The sequence below is a fragment of the Panthera pardus genome, unplaced genomic scaffold (assembly GCF_024362965.1).
Source record: "Panthera pardus isolate Hobbes unplaced genomic scaffold, ASM2436296v1 HiC_scaffold_2, whole genome shotgun sequence".
Taxonomy (NCBI): Eukaryota; Metazoa; Chordata; class Mammalia; order Carnivora; family Felidae; genus Panthera; species Panthera pardus.
Genome location: NW_026526765.1, coordinates 42,986,912 through 43,006,072, shown reverse-complemented (window position 1 = coordinate 43,006,072; position 19,161 = coordinate 42,986,912). Strand labels below are relative to the sequence as shown.

The 19,161-nt window shown below is 51.7% G+C and overlaps 1 protein-coding gene across 1 annotated transcript in view; it reads right to left on the bottom strand.

Moving 5' to 3' along the window:
* SYNPO (synaptopodin) overlaps nt 1-11,941 on the bottom strand; it is a 68,019-nt gene extending 56,078 nt beyond the window's left edge. The window contains exon 1 of the mRNA XM_019464428.2: nt 11,816-11,941. The gene's annotated coding sequence lies outside the window, so the exon portion shown is untranslated. The remainder of the gene's footprint in view (nt 1-11,815) is intronic.
* Nucleotides 11,942-19,161: the final 7,220 nt, after the last annotated feature.

Here is a 19,161-nt window from a genome sequence, read left to right as displayed (position 1 = left end):
CTTGTTGGCATGCTTTGCTGGTGAGCTCTTCCCCAGCTCCCCCTACTCAGGGCCCCTTCCTCCTGGGCTGCAGCACCCCCACTGATGTTTATTCACCCTCAGCGGTGGCCTCTGCTCCCCACTCCTGTGAGAGTTCACCAACGGTCTCACCATCCGTTTAGCTGAGTAATCTACACATAGCAAGTGCCCAGAATAAATGTGGATGATGGATCATGATGACACTGACAGTTTATGTGATGCTCTGAGGCCCGCGCCAGGCATGGGGGCTCTGACAGTTACTATGAGACAAGTTTCCTCCCTCCCAGGGCTTGTGGAAGAGAAAGAGCATCCCCTGTGGCAGACAGCTCCACATTCAAGGGAAACTGAGGCCCAGGGAGGCTCGGATGCTTCTCCAGGCCACACTAGTGGTAAGTAATGGGGCTGGGCCTCCAACCAGGATTCCCTGACTCCAGAGTCAGTGCTTAGAACCCTCTAGGGGCTCACTCATCGCCTGAACCCCACCCTGGCCCCAAGACTGTGCAGTGCTATGCTGTTCTTGAATGTCTCTGCATTTAATAAGAATCAGCAGGCAGAGCACCCTCAAACCCTCCATGGGAATGGAGAATTGATGCAGGAGCTGGCGGCCTGGGGTTTTGGCCTCACTGTGCCACTAACAGCTAAGTGAGGTCCCTTCTTTAAGGACACAGCTTTTCTCCACTGTAAAGTGGAGATAACCATTTCACTGAATTATGAAGATCACATGATATAAAGGATGTGAAGGGTGAGGGGGGGGGGGGCTTTGCCAAGTACGTGGTGATTTTCCCGTCTGGAATTTCATGCTGTGGATAGATCCTGGCATTAAATGCTGTCTGGGTTCCAACGGGCCCCGACTGGCCTCCTTGCCAGCCGGTGGCCCTCACCATAACCTGCATTAGCCCCCAGAGTCAGCTTCCTGAAGAAGGCCTTGTATCTTGCCATCTCCCCCACCCACAGTGACCCCACAGCAGCTCCCCCATTGCCCCAAGGCAGCCAGTGAGTTAGAGGTGCATTCAAGACCCCTGGGAACTTGATCCCCACCTGAGCCTCCCCACTCTTTCCCAGCCCAGACCCTCCACCCATGTCAGCCCGGCATCCTCAGGCCTCGGGAAGCTTTCCTGCCCCCAAGTGATCCAAACTAGTACTACCCTCACTTCTGTCATCAGCTTACTGATGAGAAGGGCCTGCGAGCTTTGGTGACAGCTCAGAGGACTTTTCAGAAGGGAAGCTTCATGTGAGTTCTAGGCTGGGTTCTGCAAGGTAGGAAGGTTTCCAGGTAAGTGAGAGGTTATTGTCTTAATGCTAATTATTTCACAAGATAATAACGAAGCGGCCATTCATGGAGCACTTTACTCTGTGCCAGGCACCGTGTGCTCCGTGCATTGCCTGCTCGTTCCTGACAACCGGACAACGTTTTGAGGCTGGTGGGGAGGCTAAAGTCTCTGCCTGAAGCCCCCCACCTGTCCATGGCAGAGCTGGTATTCAAGCGTGGCCTGCCCACCTCCAGCTCATGCTCTTAACTGGCTTTACAGGTCAGTGTTTTCTATCCCGACATCGACAGGGTGAGCCCTTGGGGGAGTGAGATTTGGCCTCGGACTTTTCATTCTCCGCAGAGCAGAGCTAAGCTCAGCGCTTTGTTCTTAATTGGCATCAGGGAATAGTTGCCGGATTGAGATTCCGGTGAGATTCAGTGATGGAAGGAGGCAAGGCGTGGGTGTATGTGCGTGCATGCACTATTTCCTCAGACTGGCGAGCCCAGCCTAGTTCCTGCAGAGCCATGACCATGGTGGGTCACCTGGCGGGCAGTAAGCACTCTGAGTCGCGATTCTACTGCCGATAAGCATGACTCACTCTGTTTCCAATCCTTTTGGCAATCTGGTGGCCCCCGGCTCCCAGGAGGTTACTTTAGTATTGATAGGCACAGCACGCCGAAGCCCAGATCTCTTGGGCTGGGTGACCCTCCTGTGTATGTGGATGGTGAGGGGTAGGGAGGCTCAACGTACAGGAAAACAGTTCTTTAGCGACGGGCTCGGCATAAGAGGTTTTAAATGCAGACTTGAAGAAATAGGAAACTCCAAAGCCCACTGCCCCCCACTTACCAACTTAGCAGAAGCCACAGGAAGACGGCAAGGATCACCTTAATTTCCCAAGGAGGGATTCCTAAGACACAGCACTGTACCCCCAACCCTCACTACTGCAACCTTGCAAGTAAGCACCAGCCTTTACCATCCAGGCTCCCTGCTAGGGATCGGAAGGTAAAGAGAAGCCATAAGGGTTACCAGCCTTAAAGATTCCATGGCTGGACACTTAGCCAGACCAGCTGGTCTAAAATTCAAACACCATCTTTCTTCACCCTCTAGCCTTTATATGCTGATTCAGGTCTTGAATGGATAGGGAGCCTGAGACAGAGCAGGAGGTGATACCCCTTCTGGATCCCCAACCCCCTGTTCATCAGGACACTGCCCCCCCCCCCCCCGGCCCTGTCCCTCCAGCAGCCCCAGGAGGACACCCAGGCTGTGAGAAGGGTGGATGATACATCCAGGAACCCTCATCTCTGGGAGAGCAACCTTCACCAGGGCCCCCTCTGACACATGAGCCGTCCTGATCAGATCACCGGTAATTGAGTTGCTTTGGGGGGTAAATTCCATCCAGATGTGCAGGGCGGGGTAGACTTCCTGAGCAGAGCAGGGGCGGGGTACTGATACATGGGGGCCATGCAGCCAATGTGCCAAGCACCCAGGAGGCCTGGGTTAGAACATCATCTTGTGAACAATACAGCAGTAGAATTTTAGTGTCAGAATATGAGTCCAAACCACGCCCCCCCTTAGCGGGTAGTTGGGGAAACTGAGGCCTGGAGAGCCTAGAGAGCAGAAGAGACTGGTCCATCAGTGACTAGTTGGTCCCAGATCTCCTGTCTGGTCAGATCTCTTAAGTCTGGGAGTTTTTAGATGGAAGGAGGCAGGTCAGCCTTTTCCCTAGAGTTTCCCATCAGTCCTTAGATTAGGAGGTCAGCACCCAGGGTGTTGACAGAGTAGGGAATCTTCAGATGGGGAAAACTCTATTCACCTCCATCTTAAACCCCCCAACCAGAGAGAGTTGTGTGTTCCATTTGCAGGGATTGGGGGGGTGGGGAGCTCGGAGGGAGAAGGCTCCAGTGACAAACCCATAAATAACATGCACCACCCCACCCCGCACCCTGCCTGGTGCTCGCTGGTGGTGGGAGAGCCTGTGGCCTGGCCCTCTTTTCCCAGGGGAAGCCCCTCCACACTTCTCTCCTTTGACCTCCTCTGGGCTACATACCTTCCTGGCTCCTTTGGGCTGGCTTACTGGAAGGCAGGAAGAGGCCAGCCAGCCGGGTGGGTTGGCGGGAGAGGGGGTTGGGGGGGGGCATGAGAACTTGGAGAGAATGAGAGGAAACGAGGGGGGGGAGTGGGCTGGGGGGGGAGATTAAGAAGGGAATTTTTTTCCTCCTGCCTCATGTTTTGGCTGCCTTAGTGTGAGCATGTCTAGGCGCCTTATCGCAAAGGCCAGCATAGTCTGCACGAGAAAGAAAATAGTGTCTGCAGCGGGAAAAATTACATCTTGATAAAATATCCCTTTGGCGTGGCATTGTGGGTCTCTTATCAGCAGGCGGCTGGACCCCACATACCTCTTGTCTGACTGTCTCCAGGCCCCTAGCCCCCTCTTCTTCTTCCCCCTCCCTGGCCCTCTACCCTGTTGCTTCCTCAGCAAATGGCTTGTACTGAAACTGTGGGGGAAGTCAGGAGATCCAAGTTCTAGTCCATCTCTGCCACTGATGCTGTGTGACCTGGGCCAGATACCTTCATCTCTCTGGGCCTCTGTTTCCCTTTAGTAAAGGGCAGGGAGGGAGGGGTGGACTAGATGGTTTCTAAAGAGCCTTCCATCATGAACACTTTGTGATACTGACATCCTCATTCTTTGTGGTTCTATGTGTTATGAAAATTCCCAACCTCCACCCGAACGCCATCATGCTAAATGTCTCTGATAAAAAAAAAAAAAAAAAAAGTGCAGGGGCACCTGGGTGGCTCAGTCGGTTAAGTCTCCAACTTCAGGTCAGGTCATGATTTCACTGTTCGTGAGTTCAAGCCCCTGCATTGGGCTCTGTGCTGACAGCCCAGAGCCTGGAGTCTGCTTCGGATTCTGTGTCTCCCTCTCTCTCTGCCCCTCCCCTGCTCGCACCCTGTCTCTCTCTCTCTCTCTCTCTCTCTCTCTCAAAAATAAATAAACATTAAAAAAAATTTTTAATGCAAATCCCTTTCATTTCCATTAGCCATGGGAAGCTCTTGCCTGAGCTTGTGGCACTGAGAAGGGGGTCCTGTGGCCTGTGCCTCCGAGAAGGAGGGGTCCCTCTCAACTCCACCTGAGAAGTCCAAGGAGAGCACAAGGCTTTCTGGGTTTCTTTGTTTTGTTTTGTTTTTATATACAACAATTTTTTCCCACAAAATACTTCCTACATAGAAATCCATGTGGAAAACAGGTAAGGGAAGCAATCGTGCCTGGTCTGACCTGTGCTCTCATCCCTTGCACTCCGAGAGGGTACAAACCGCCAGGGTGGCAGATGGAGGTCTGGACACCGCCACAGGAGACTGGCTCAGCCGCCTCCTCACTGTGTGAACTTGGAGGACCCCTTCCTCTCTCTGAGCCTCCATTTGATCATCTGAAAAAAATTGGAGGGGTAGAGCTCACCACATCCACCTCACTAACCACCAGGTTAAGAGATAAACTAAGCAGGAAATAGGACAGTGCTCTGTAAACTCTCAGAGCTTCTTATCGTTGAGAACTTGGGAGTCTCAGAGACCAGGAGGGCTCAGAGAGACCATTTATCCAGGTCCTTCCTCACGCGGCTGGGGAAACTGATGCCAAGAGAGATGGGCAGGGACTTGGTCAAGGTCACGCAGTGAGATAGCAGCAGAGGACCAGAGGGGAGAGCCCGGGAGGTGGCAGGACGCCCGCCTTCTCTGACCATCTGCCATCTGTGAGGAAGGCCTCTCCGAAGGCCAGGGGGCGGACTTGTTGGTTTTTGGAGACCTTGCCCAGCTTGAAGATTCAGTATGAGCCCTCTGAGCTTTCCCCCTCACTCAGCCTCTGGGCCCTGAAGGGCAGGGCCAGGAGAAAGCCCCTTTGTGTAGCAGCCAGGCCCCAGCTCTGACTCGAGTTTTTGTTTCCTAAAGACCTTCTCCCTGGCAGAGAAACCCCATTTGCACCCCCAGCCCCGCCCAGCCAGCCTCCCCCACTGCCTTCTACACCAGCCTCAGGCCATGAGCCTTGGCCTGCTCGCAGGACTCCACAGAGCACCTCTGTCCTCTGGCCGTCCGGGTGGCAGGGTGTGGGCTGACACACGTGTGAAAGTCTGCAGGATGGAGTGACACAAGGCCAGGGCCAGCTCAACCGTGTGGTGGGGGGGAAGGGGGGGACACCTCCTTTCTCCCAGCAGGGATGGCCCCTCCCCCATATGGGACCTCACTGATCACCTTGTGTTGTCCTGCTTTGTCATTCCAGAGCCACGTACTGCCAGAGCGGGCAGGCCCCTTAGGCCACGATTGGCACACAGGCAGTTCCCAGACTGCCATTGTGTTTGTCCATTACGCTGCCCATTTTCCCTGCTGACCCCACACCCTGCCTAACACCCTTCCCTCAGGGAACTCCAACGGCCAGGGCACCAATCACTCAGAACAGGCACAAGGGGTTTTACCCATAAGAATAGATCAAGTTGCTTGCAGTGCATAAAGCAGAGCTAAGGCCCAGGAAGGAGAGGGGGCTTGCCTGAAGCCGCACAGTGAATTAGGTGCTGAGCAGGGAACAGAGCCCCGTGTCCCCAGATCTCCCTGCAGTTCCGCAAGAAAGACACTTCCCTGCCACCCTGGTGCTAGCCTCATCTCCATTCCCGGCATTCTCCACGCACAACCTCTTCCTAAGGATAGTACATAAGTAGGGCCACCCCAAGCAACAACCCTGTCCCAGCCCTAAGACGTGCCCTTGCAAGTGAGGAAGTCAGAAGTCAAGCCTTAAGAGGTATAGTTCAGAGAGCTGGGTCTGAGTAGACTCCAGCGGGCTACCCTCATGACTCACAGATCTCTGAAGGACTGTCCTGGGGCAGAGGGGAGACTGTTCAGAGGGTCGAAGTGAATCTACAGGGACTCAGCAGGAAGGCAGATTTCTGTTCAGGCTAAGGAAGGGCTTTCTGACGGTCAATACCACCTAACTATGGAGAGAGATGCCTTAAGAGGTAGTGAGCACCCCGTCACTGGAGAAGTGCAAGTAAGTTTTAGATCCCCCCCGGGGGTGGGCAGGGGCTGGGGGAGGTGTTGGAGGAGATGCCCTCAAAAGCTCTTTTGTGTCCTAAGTAGGTGTGATTTGAGCAAACACATACAGCCACTCATGCTCACAAGCCACATTTCCTCAAACACATGCCCCTCTGTCCCCTAAGAGCAGGGTTGACTGCATCCCTGCGGGGTGTCCTCTGTCCCTGAAGTCCTGGGGCCAGTGGGGGAAGGGTGCGGCCCTGCACTCACTGGTCCCTGACTAGGACCCAAACCCCACACCTCTCTCTTCCTCATGGAGCTTTTCAGAATTTCACTCAAGTGCACAGCCACCTTCAAATCCCCACACTACTTTGCTGTTGCCTGCTCTAATCCCACCTTGAATCAGGACAGGTTTTCTCCAGATTATTTTTGGTGGCATAAGGATACTGCATGGAAATATCTAATCTCTTAGCAGTGAGGAAGTTATTCCGTTAAAAACTGTCTTCCATTCATCAAGGAGAGAATGGAAAACAACAAATAAAATACAGGATTCCCAGTTAAATTTGAATTTCATTTTTTTCTGGTATAAGTGTAGCCTATGCAACATTTAGTATACACTTATACTAAAAATATTATTTATTGTTTATCTGAAATTCAAATTTAACTGGGCATCTAGCATTTTTTTCAGACATTTTCTCCTCTACTCAAGGAGGCAGTCTTAGCTGGATGCTAGCCTGTCTTCTGTCGCATTTGCTAAACTCATTTGTTCGTTTTTATCAGAGAGAGAGCAAGTCTCAGGCTAGCTAGAATTGAACGACATTGTTTTTGTTTTATTTAATACGGTTGCTCTGCATGGCAAGTGCTAGAAGTCTTCCATTTACAGTAGCAATATACAGTTCCTTTTCAAAGAAACGTATTCAAGTTTTAAAAAGGAGTCAATTTAAAGAAAAATGTCATATGAGTAAAATCACAGGCTAAACACAGATATGACACAAAACCAAGGTAGAACCCAGGGGACTATCTGAGAAGGTGCTTCCCCCCTTCCCCCCCTGTGAGCTCCTAGGACACACAGGCGCCCTGACTTGACTCCTTCTTGACTTGGTCCCCCTGGCCCCTGGCCCCGAGAATTATCCAGCCTCCAGGGCAGGCCCTCGGGAGATGTGGGAGCTCAGTGGAGGGGGCATGTGTTGCAATTCTGAGGGAGAGGTTTTAGCCTGTCCTCCATCACTGAGGTCCCCTGAGCCCCTTTATATAAAACAGCCTCCCCAGCCTGGGCTCAACTTCAGAGAGGCCGTTTCGGCGGAGGCAGCCGCCAGGGACTTCTCAATGTGTTTCCAAGTCAAATCCAAAGCTTTTCAGCTTTGCCAGAAAACCAACCCCCCTTTCCCACCCTGGCTGCCTCCGGAGTCACGGCTACAGGGCCATGTCCTCCCAGACAGTTCTCCCCTGCCTCCTCCTGAGCCTCCTGGTCCAGACCTCATCAGTGCCCCCACCCTAAGCCTGGCACCCTGTTTCCATCCATCCTCACACCCTCCTTGGAATCTGAGGTGGGGATTTAGGGGAGGAGCAGAGAAGGATCTCATTCCCTGGAGGCAGTGACGGCCCCAGCCCCTCCTTGGAGCCTGACTAGACAGGGGTGGGGTCTTGGATTAGCAGGGTTACTCCACACCAGCCCCCTCTGCTTAGAAACCCCTTTCCCACTCCTTGGTTGTCACCATCAACAACAACCATGGTAGGAGTATTCTTTTTGAGTCTCTGTATCAGGCACTATGCTAAGTCCTTTCAGGAATCTTCTCAGTTCCCTTCACAAGGACTCTCTGAAGTTGGAATTGTCATCATCTTGTTTTACTGAGGAAAAAGTTGAAGCTCAGAGGTGTTAAGTAACTTGACCAAGGTCACACAGCTCAAAGGGACAGATCCCAGGATCTGAACCCCAACAAGGTGACACAGATACCACACTGCCCCTCCGGCCTCAGTTACGGGGTGTCGGCACCAGGAGGGTTCTAGGAAATAAGAGGGGGGTGGGGGGGTGGGGGGGGATGGGGGACTGAGAGACCAACAAGCAAAGGCTGCCAGATTCTGCTCGATCACAGTAGAAATCCCCTTCATGGCCTCCCCCCATGTCTGGACACCATCTGAGAGGGAGCACTTCACCAATTTGTTGTGTGGCCTGGGGTGGCCCCTTGGCCTCTCTGGGCCTCTGAATCCCCTTCTGGGCTCTATCACAGGGGCCTTGGTCTCTCCACTCACTCCACCCCCACCCCACCCCCCACCCCACCCCCACCCCAGGAGCCTGGGGTCCCAGCAGGAGTGGAGCTGGGGCAGCACATGAGGTAGGGAAGGCCTGGGGACCATCGCAGCTTGACTCCCCTCTTGATCCTCAGCAAAGATGCTTCTCCCCGAGGCGGAGGCAGGATCGGCCCAGACATCAAAGGGCCTGCACGGCTGGCGCTTTGATGGGAGTCTTGTAAAGTAATAGGAAACATGAGGATGACACTGTGCCCCGGCCCAAAGCACAAGACTTGGAGAAATGAAAAGAAGAAACTCTTGGCAGCCTTCTGCACGGGTTTTGGCTGAACTCGGGCCCCTCACAGCTGCCGACAGCCTGTCCTCTCCCCACTAGGCTGCTTGTGGCCGCCGTGGGGGATGTGGGTCCTGTGCAGGGCTGTGGGCCTGGGAACCTCTCCCCACGGCAAAGGAACACAACCAGTGGGGCCCCTTCCTCCCAAGTTCCTCGAGGCACTGCAGGGAGCCGCCGAGCCCGGAGCTCACAGGGGCTCCAAGGGAATGCACACTTGAAGATCCTTTAAGATTGTAAAGGCCCCCCCGGGGCACCTGGGTGGCTTAGTCTGTTGAGCGTCTGCTCAGGTCATGATCACACGGTTCATGAGTTCGAGCCCCACATTGGACTCCGTGCTGTCGGCTCTGAGCCTGGAACCTGCTTCGGATTCGGTGTCTCCCTCTCTCTCTGCCCCTCCCCTGCTCACACTCTGTCTCTCTCTCTCTCTTTCTCTCTCAAAAACAAATACACATTAAAAAAAATTTCTTTTAAACGGCCCCCTCGACATTGAGACCTTGTGGCTCATGAACAGATACTTTGCTCATTCCGCCCCCTACCTCAGGAACCACTGCCCGGATGCTGGGAGCCTGTCATCCCCCTGATCAAAACTTGCAGGGAGCAGTTTGGTGATGTCTGCTGAGTGCCAAGTGCTTGTACCCTTAGGCCCAGTGATACCACCGCTAGGAACCTATCCAGTGGGTACCAGTCCGTGTGCCCACAAGTGGATATGCACAAGAATATTTCATCCCGGGATGGTTTGTGGAACCAAAAGCCTCAACAAAATTGTCCGTAGTAGGGACTGGGGAACGAAGGGCAGAGTGGTCACACAGTGGAGCAGCACACGGCAGTAAAATCCATGCAAGGAAATGACCCGAATGTGTACGTTGCAGCAGAATGGTGTGTGTGATATGCTTCCGCTGTATCAAGAGGAGGGATGGATACATTGAATAAATATAGCCTAGAAGATTGCTTCAAAGATACAAAAGGCCCCGCAGTCAGGGTCACTTCTGGGGGAGGGGAAGGGAAACAGATTTCATTGAGCATTTGGTGGTACCCTTTCCTTTTTTTTTTTTTTTACAATGAGCGTGCAACATGAATTTTTTAGTGTCAAAAAAAAAAAAAAAAGAAAATGTGAAAGCCTTAACAATAGCCAAAAAAGTTTCTCTACTTTCTAGAGGATAAAGTCCAAAGGCTTCAGCCTGGCTTTATGGCCCCAGGAGTCCCTGTGACTGCCACCCTGGCCTCCTCTTCTGTCCTTTGCCCCCTTCCTGCACCCCACCCCATACCTCTGCCACCCAGTCTATCTCTTGTTTCTGTCACACACACACACACACACACACACACACACACACACACACACACCAGAATCCCTTCCTCCTCTGACTGCACAGCCCTGTGTCTGGGGCCTGAGAGTACACTTAATGCCTGCTTTCTTCCGGGGCAGAAAGCCCCCTTCCTAGACAACACGTACAATCCCTTTTCCTCAAGGTTGGGACCGACAGCCCAAGGCTGACTCTGGTGGGGGTTTCTCCCCAACTAAACACACCTCTCCTCAGCTTCGGGGGCTGGGCTTACAGGGGTCCAGGTCGGTGAAGAACTTCCACACAAGGCATGTGGAGCCAGAAACCCACCGAGGGGCCCCACGGCCCCCTCCCTGAGAGTGCAAAAGCACACCCTGAGATACAGCTGATGGCCAGGCCAGCTCAAAGGGACATGGAGGCTGGTCTTGCCCCTCCAGATCTGGAGCCTCAAGTGGCCTCTGCCCCAGGGGCCTGGCATCTGCTCCGACAGCTCCACTGGGCTTTTGGGAAGGTGTGGGGGGAGGGTATCTGTACCCAGGTCTGGCCAAGCCCAGGGAGGCTGGTCTTCCCAAGAATGCAAAGAAAACCCTAGATTTTGTAACCTTTTCTTCTAAAGAGGAAACAGAGAGGCCCATTGACTTGTCCCAGGTCACAGAGAGACTGCGGAAGTGACAGGATTGGAACCTGGGACTTTGACCCCTTTCCCAGAGGCTCTTTTGCACAATGGTCAGAAAACAGGGACTTGGGGTCACCTAACTGGTGATCTTGGGCAAATCTACTTCACTTTTCTGAATCTGTCTGCTCATCTCTTATCACAGGGAGTTGAGTTCTGTAATTTCTCCTTCTAATTTTGATGCTGAGCCGTTTTACAAAATGCTGAGCATTTTGATGCAAGTGTATAATGCAGTTTTTAAAAGTATCGGACTTTAGCAGCCTGGAGTTTCGTGATTATTAATATTCTTAGAGTCTAACATTCCAAACTTCTGCCCACCTATGCTTTCATTCATGTATCTGTCCCTCTACCCATCCATTCATCGACTCACCATCCAGCAGCCATTTATTAACACGTCCTTGCACACATTCACCCTTCTGCTCACCTATCCATGCACACACACACACACCTGCCCACTTACCCATTTGTTCAACAAATAGCTCTTGTGTTTTTACTATATGCCAGAGCCTGTGGACATTCTGGTGACCATGAATCACTCACCTCCTGCCCTCTCAGAGCTTACAGCTAGAAGGGGCACAATATCAACCAAATAATCCCACAAATGAGAACATAATTACAAACTCTGCTAGGAAAAGCCCCAGTTCTAGAAGTGCTATTCCAAAGGAGTTTGACCACACCTCCGGTGTGTGGTGGGGGCCAGAGGGCAGATACCAGGGCAGCTTCCCCAAGGAGAGGCCACTTGAGCCGAGACCCAAAGGAGGAGGAGTCGGTTAACCAGAAATCACGGTGGGAAGTGAAGGGTTGTGGGTTAGAAGGTTCCTGACTTAATCACCCACTGGCTCTACCATAGCGCACTGGGTTCTAACTCCTATGATTTGGGGATCTGACTGAGCACATCACAGCGCTGGGCTCAGCTGCCCTGCCCACCCTAGAGAGAAACAAATGGCGGAAGTAGCGTTCCCCTTCTCCCTTCTCCACTTTCCAGCCTCTGCCCAGGACTCACCTCTGCCAGCCTGGCACGCTGGCCTGCAGCTGCCCCGGACACCAGGAAGCCTGATGCCAGTGGGTCCCGAGGAGCTTCAGAGCCTGGTTCCTGCACCTGACCTGGCAGTGTCCCTCTCCAAGGGGTGGCACAGTCACTAGGGGCCTCTTGGCTCCTCCTTCCATGGCACCTGGTTAATGACACCAGGGAGAACTTTGCCCAGCTCAGGGCTTCCTGTGGTTTCTCTGGGGCCAACGCCGCACAGTCCCCAGGAGCACTCCACACCGAGGTCGAGGGCCAGGCTCATCTATTAGCTCCTTCAAGAAAGGATCTGAGGTCAAGAGGTTGCTGGGCTCCCCTCAGATTGATCTGTCTGTCCCCTTGTGAGCTAGGGCTCATGGGTACCTTGACTTCAAGCTGGGCCTACTTCCCAGGATGCTCCCCTCTCTCCTCCTATCCTTTGATTTATTTTTTATTGTTTATTTTTATGTTTTACTTTACATCCAAGTTAGCTGGCATGTAGTGGGGAAAAAGATTTCAGGGGTAGATTCCAGTGATTCATCGCCTGTGTATAACACCCAGTGCTCATCCCAGCAAGTGTCTTCCTCAACGCCCCTTGCCCATTTAGCCATCCCCCTCCTCCCATCCTTTTAAAAGCCTGCTCAAATCCCAGCTTGCCAAAGCATTCACGTGTCGGGTGCCACAGCCCCTTCATCACCCAAGGCAGTGCAGACTCATGAGAGAGCTTGAGCTTTGGAGAATCATGCCTGGGTTTGAGTTCTGACCAGCTGTGAGTCTTGGTTCCTTTGCCTGTTAAAAGGGGGAAAGATGGGAATGATAATACCTGCCTTATTGGGTTATCAGGAGGAGTAAATAAGAGAAGGCATATAAAATGCCTGGTGCCATTGTTGCTACAGTTAGTGTTCAGACTGCTCTGAGCTCCTGCCACGTATACAGAGCACAGCACCATTAGTCCTCCCGGTGGGCTTGTCTCCCCAAGAAAAGCTGTGGCCTTGACGTGGGAGACGTGGCTGTTAAGTCTGACTCTGCCGCCCACTCCTTGTGTGACCTTGAGCGAGCCCGTCCTCTGGGCCTCATACGACCGACCGGCTGAACCGTCGTCAGTCCCTGGAGGATGGAAACCAGGCTGCTCTCCCTGCTATAGCCCAGTGTTGACCTCGGGGCCAGGCACAGGTAAGTAAGTCCTCAAGGCTGGCTTGAGCGGGCAAGGAAGGAGATGGAAGGGAGATGAAGCCGGGGCAGGGGAGGAGGGTAAAGGGAGGAAGGGAGGGTGCCACTGCCCTTATAGTTCAGAAACACAGGTCTGGGGGAAGCTCTGGTTCTACGTGAGAAGCCAAGAAGGTGGTTTACAGACTGGGTTTACTGTGTCTCCAGCTGCCGGAGTCTGGACAAGCCTGGTCTGTTCGACTGTGTACCAAGGGCTGGGTGAGACTTGGAGGCACTCATGCGGCAAGCGCTCCCTCGGCCAGGCCACCGGCAGCCTGGGCGGGAAGGCAGCCTGCAGGGAGCTGGGGTGGGTCAGGGTGCATCCAGTGGCGGGGAGGGGGGCTGCCACTGTGTGCCGAGGGCAGGGCTCCTCCACTCCCCACCTCTGTGACCTTAGGCAGGTGACCTGCTCCCCCTCCTCTGTGCGGTGGAGCTAATGATCATGCCCGCTACTGGGGGCATTAAATGATGCACGGGAAGTGCCCACCACATAGGAAATGCTCAATGAATGTGTTATTAAAATCACTGTTATCCTGTTGTTACTACGGTGTATCTGTGAGGCAGAGGACCGTAGGCTTCAGTTTGCGTGTGTTTGTGAAAGGGAAGAGAATGCTGGAATGTTGTCCCGAGTAGCTGATGTGTGGGTTTGCGTGTGAAGTTGGATGAGAGTGTGTACACGTGAACGTCATGAAAGCTGCCGGTTCCGCGCAGTTCACGGGATTCTTGGGTTCCAGGAACCCTTGAGAGGTCACCTCTAAGTCCATTCCCCTCCCCCCCCCACACTTCTCCAAGAGGTCACCCCTCAGGCTGCATTGTCACACCTCCTTCTCCCCGGGGACCAAGGAGGCGGGTCCTCTAAGACCCCAGCCGCGCGGCTGTCTGGCGGTAAGCAGACCCATCACTGCGCAGCACTGTGCCTGTGGTAAGTGCTCAGGAGTGACGTCCTGCCTCTGTGCCTGCCACAGTCCCTACACGAAGTCACGGAAGTCCCTGCCGGCCAGGTGGGATTACAGAAGAGGGTGCTGTCATCCACGGACCACATGCACTGGAGAGAACTGTGATACGGAGTTCTCCCAGTTCGCAGGTGGGCAAAGTGAGGACCAGACAGGACTTAGCCAAGTTCTGCTCAGTTCCAGTCCAGGAAGTCCCCACTCCTTGGTGTCCTTTAGAGAACATTAGGGAAAGATGTGTCCCTGGGCCGGCAGTGACAGCCAAGTGTCCCCGCAGGTACCACCACCTTCCTCCAAAGGTGGGGGCCAGGCCAGGGTGGACGTGGAAGGCAGCCTCCAGCACGAAACACATGAGCTGAGTTGGGGGAACGAGGGCTCACGTGTGCAAATTAAATGGGTCCAGGCTTTCAGAAGGTCAGTTTCATTGTATGTCCCTCAAAGCCCCCACAGGATATATTCTTCAACCAACTGAGTTTACTTCTTGGAATTCATCCTAAGGAAATAAACTACATGTGAACAAAGGTGTAGGTACAGAGAGACTCGGTGCTACACTGTCCATTTGAGAGAAATTCTGGAAATTTCCCCAAAGCCAACGACATGAGGCAGCTGCACAATGAAAAGGCAGCTGCAAGGTCGATGTGGATCCACATTTCTGAACGTGGGCAGATGTTCACAGCGTGCTGCTGAGTGGAGGAAGGCAGGTTGCAGAGCTAGACGTGTGTGATGAGCCCACTTATTGAAAAATATGCATACATAAATATTTATATCCACAGACACAGAATATAAATAAAGAAGAATTTGCACCGTGTTAGCAGTTAATAATCATACATGGTGAATCTTGGGGGGAATGTTTAGTTCTCTTTTATTCTTGCTCCTTATGTATTTTTTTCCTGTTTTCTTTTAATTATTATGTATTTAATTTTTTTTAACGTTTATTTATTTTTGAGACAGAGAGAGACAGAGCATGAACAGGGGAGGGGCATTGAGAGAGGGAGACACAGAATCTGAAACAGGCTCCAGGCTCTGAGCTGTCAGCACAGAGCCCGACACGGGGCTCGAACTCACGGACCGCGAGATCATGACCTGAGCCGAAGTCGGCCACTCAACCGACCAAGCCACCCAGGCGCCCCAATTATTATGTATTTAAAACCAAAATCATTAGAAGGCCAGAGACGATGGTGTGCCCTTTGCTACAATCATGGTTCTTTTTTTTTTTTTTTTTTTAAAGGATTTTTTTTTTTTTAACGTTTTATTTATTTTTGAGACAGAGAGAGACAGAGCATGAACGGGGCAGGGGCAGAGAGAGAGGGAGACACAGAATCAGAAGCAGGCTCCAGGCTTTGAGCCATCAGCCCAGAGCCCGACGCGGGGCTCGAACTCACAGACCGCGAGATCGTGACCTGAGCTGAAATTGGACGCCCAACCGACTGAGCCACTCTACAATCATGGTTCTTGAGGGGAACACGTGAGGCAATAAACCCTGGATGGATCTTAGCACCTGCTGATGGAACACCACCTTCCTACCCAGAATCTGCCTTCAGACCCACTCCTCAAACCACAAACCCAGGGGCCTCACCGGGATCTCCCCACCCTGTGGAGGGCCCAGGCCCAGGTCACACCTCTGCCTGTGGCTCTGGCCAGAATATCCCAAGAGCCTTGGGCAGGTGGGACATTTTCCTCTTTGGAGCTTAAAGCTCTTTTTTGGCAGCTGTGTGCCTCACCCAGCAGGACAGGGTGGGTGAGGACCACCATCCCCAATTCTGAACAGAGTCAAGGCCTAGGGAGACGCGGCCACTGGCCAAAGGTCAACAGCAGAACCAAAGCCACCTGAGCCCAGCTGCTGAGGAAAAGGAGGCAGAGGCTCAACATCTGGGCGGCTGCCCCCTGGCCCACTGCCGGTCTTCCCTGCCCCCATCCCAGCTCCGCAAAGGCCAGGAACATCTGGCTGCTGGCCTCATTCCAGGAGGGGTGAGTGGCGGCTGAGGGGCCTCCTTCCGCCAGGCCCTGCTGCTGTGGTGCAAGGCACATCAATCAAGGCTGCAGGGCTGGCTGGTGCTAGGAGGGAAGCCGATTCCTTCCCCACCCCCTCCCCAGACATTCCTGCGTAATGGAATCTCCTTTCCTGTCTATTTATTACCAACCCACAGAGCTCCGCCAAGCTCAGTCTGCAGATTCAAACCCCACTGGCCCTGACTTTTCCTGGGGGAAGGGGTTCCCCAGGGGCTACCTGGGAGGAGCACCAGACCCTAACCCTCACTGGTGTGTCCCACCCTGTTCTTCCCGCCCTGCCCGTGAATTTGCTCAAGGGGCCAGATCTGAGCTAAGCAATTCACACATTTTATGTGTCCTGACCAGGGAGACAAGCACTTTCTCACCATCTTCATGTTAACAAATGAAAAAACTCAGGCTCAGAGAAGTTAACTCACTTGCTCAGAATGACACAGCAAGTCAAGAGTCTGCCTGATCTCCAAACCCAAGCTCATTCCTTGCTTTTCTTGCTGAAAATACTGTTCTTTCTCCATTGAATGGTCTTGGCTGCCTTGTTGAAAATCGGTTGACCACAGAGATGTGGATTTAATTCTGGACTCTCAGTTCTATTCCATTGATCTAAATGGCTAGCCCTATGCTGGTACCATATTGTCTTGCTTAGTGTCGCTCTGCAGTGAGTTTTGAAATTGGGAAATGTGAATGCTCCTGCTTTATTCTCCTTTTTCAGGATCATTCTGGCTATTCTGGATCCCTTGAAATTCCATATGAGCTCTGGAATTAGCTTATCCGTCTGTGCAAAGAAGTCAGCTGGGGTTTTGACGGAGATTGTATGGACTCTGTAGATCAGTTTGGAGAGTATTGCCATCTTAGTAATATTAGTGGAATCTTCCAATTTATGAGTATCTGATATTTTTCCATTTATTTAGAGCTTCTTCAGTCTCTTCCAACAATGTTTTCTACTTTTCAGAGACAACTTGTGCACTTAATTTTGATAAATTGATTTGTATGCATTTTGTTCTTTTTGAAACAACTGTGAAAGAATTGTTTTCTTAATTTCAGTTTTGGATTGCTCGTTGCAAACGTACCGAAGCACAACAGATTCTTGCATATTGCTGTTGTATACTGCAACCTTGATGAACTCATTTATTAGGTCTAATAGTTCGTTAATGAGTTCCTTAGGGTTTTCCATGTACAGGATCATGTCACCTGTAAATAAAGATTAGTTTTACTTCTCTCTGTCCAATCCAGATCTCTTTTTAATTTTTTTTTCCCTCTTGCTTTGTAATTCTGACTACAATCTCCATTACAATGTTGAGGGAAGAAGCCAGAGCAGACACCCTTGTCTTGGCCCTTCTCTTCTTCCTGTCCAACATCTCGCTCCTTCCTTTCCCCTGCTTCCTTTTCTTCACCTTCTAACCCAAACAGTGGGTGAGGGTAGGGGCTATCAGGAGAGAATACACACACACACACACACACACACACACACACACACACACACAAGGTAAGTGGCAAGAATCCCATGAGAAAGAAGAAAATCAACATATTGGACAACTGAAAGCTCAAGGAGGAATACGTCAGGAACCCCACTATATAACAGAGGGAATTGAAGCTCAGCAAAAAGATGAAACAACTAACATTTATTATATACCTACTATGTTCCAGATACCCAGGGTACACAGATGAATCAGACAATGAAGGCTCAAAGCTGGAATTCAACCTGAGATCAAAATTCAAGGAGACACACACTTATCTTATAATGAGGAAAAACATAAAAGGACCTATTTACTGTCACAGGAAAACCTCTTTCAGTTTCTAGAAAGTAGCAGGCTAAGAGCTGTCACAAGAGCAGCGGGATAAAGACTCTGATTCCGGTTGGGCCCCTGCTCCTTTGCTACGGCACTAGGATCTTGGGTGCACAATGAGCATCCCTGTGGCTTAGTTTACCCTTCTGTAGAATGGGGAGAATTCTGGTAGCTACTTCAGAGGGCTGTTGTGAGGATTAAAGTAGTTAATATGTGAAGTGTTTAGTAGAGGCATGTAATGAAGCTATGTGACTGGTTGACACCCACAGACTGTGGGTGTCACAGTGTGACACTGTGTGTTTGACACAGTGTGTTTGACACCCACAGACACCAGCCTAGTTGTGTGGGAAGCTGGGTGGGGGGGGTGGGCGATGAGGCTGCCCATGCTGGGGTCTTGGGAATGGACTTGTCCTTGGTGCTTGGATCCCTTTGAGTCATGGAAGAAACTGACATGACTTCTGTTCCATGGTGTTTGCCAAGGGCTTACTATGTCCAGGCCCACTGCTGGGGACTTCTCAAAGATGACAATAATGGTTATTATTTTTATTGTAGCTTACTATATGTATCAATCAGGGCTCAGCCAGAGAACCACAACCAGTAGGAGGAACACACTAAGACATTCATTGCAAGCAATTGGCTTATACAATGGTAGGGGCTGGTTAGCAAGTTGGAAATCTGTATGGGATGGCTAACTTTATGTCAATTTATCTGGGCCCTGGAGTGCCTAGATACCTGGCCAAACATTATTCTGGGAACTTCCCTGAGGATGTTTTTGAATGAGATTAACATTTGTATCCGTAGACTGAGTAAAGCAGATTCCCCTCCCTAATGCGGGTGGGTCTCATCTAAGCAGTTGAAGGGCTTGAAGAACAAAAAGGCAGACCGTCCTAGATGTAAGGGAGAATTCTTTCTGCCTGAATGCCTTTGAGCTGAGACATTGGCTTCTTCCTGCCATTGGACTTGAACTGAAACATTAGCTGTCCTGGATCTCAGGCTTTGGAACTACACCATCAGCTTGCCACCACACCACATACATACATAATCAATAGAATATGTGTATACATACACACAAATACATTCCCTTGGTTCTGTTTTTCTGGAGAACCCTACCTCATACAGCTGTCAGGCCCAGGTGGAATCTCTTCTTCAGGGACACATAGGCTCTGCTCTGAAGGTCTTCTGCCTGATTCAGTTAAGGCCCATCCAGATTATCTAGGATAATCTCCCTCACCAAACGTCAACCGGTCATGGACTACAGTTACACCTATAAGATACCTTCCCAGCAACAGCTAGGTTCGTGCCTGACTGGATAGCTGGGCATGGTAGCCTGGCCAAGCTGGCATACTAAATGGACCAACACAGCATGGGCCAAATGGGATGCCAAGCCCATGGCCACATG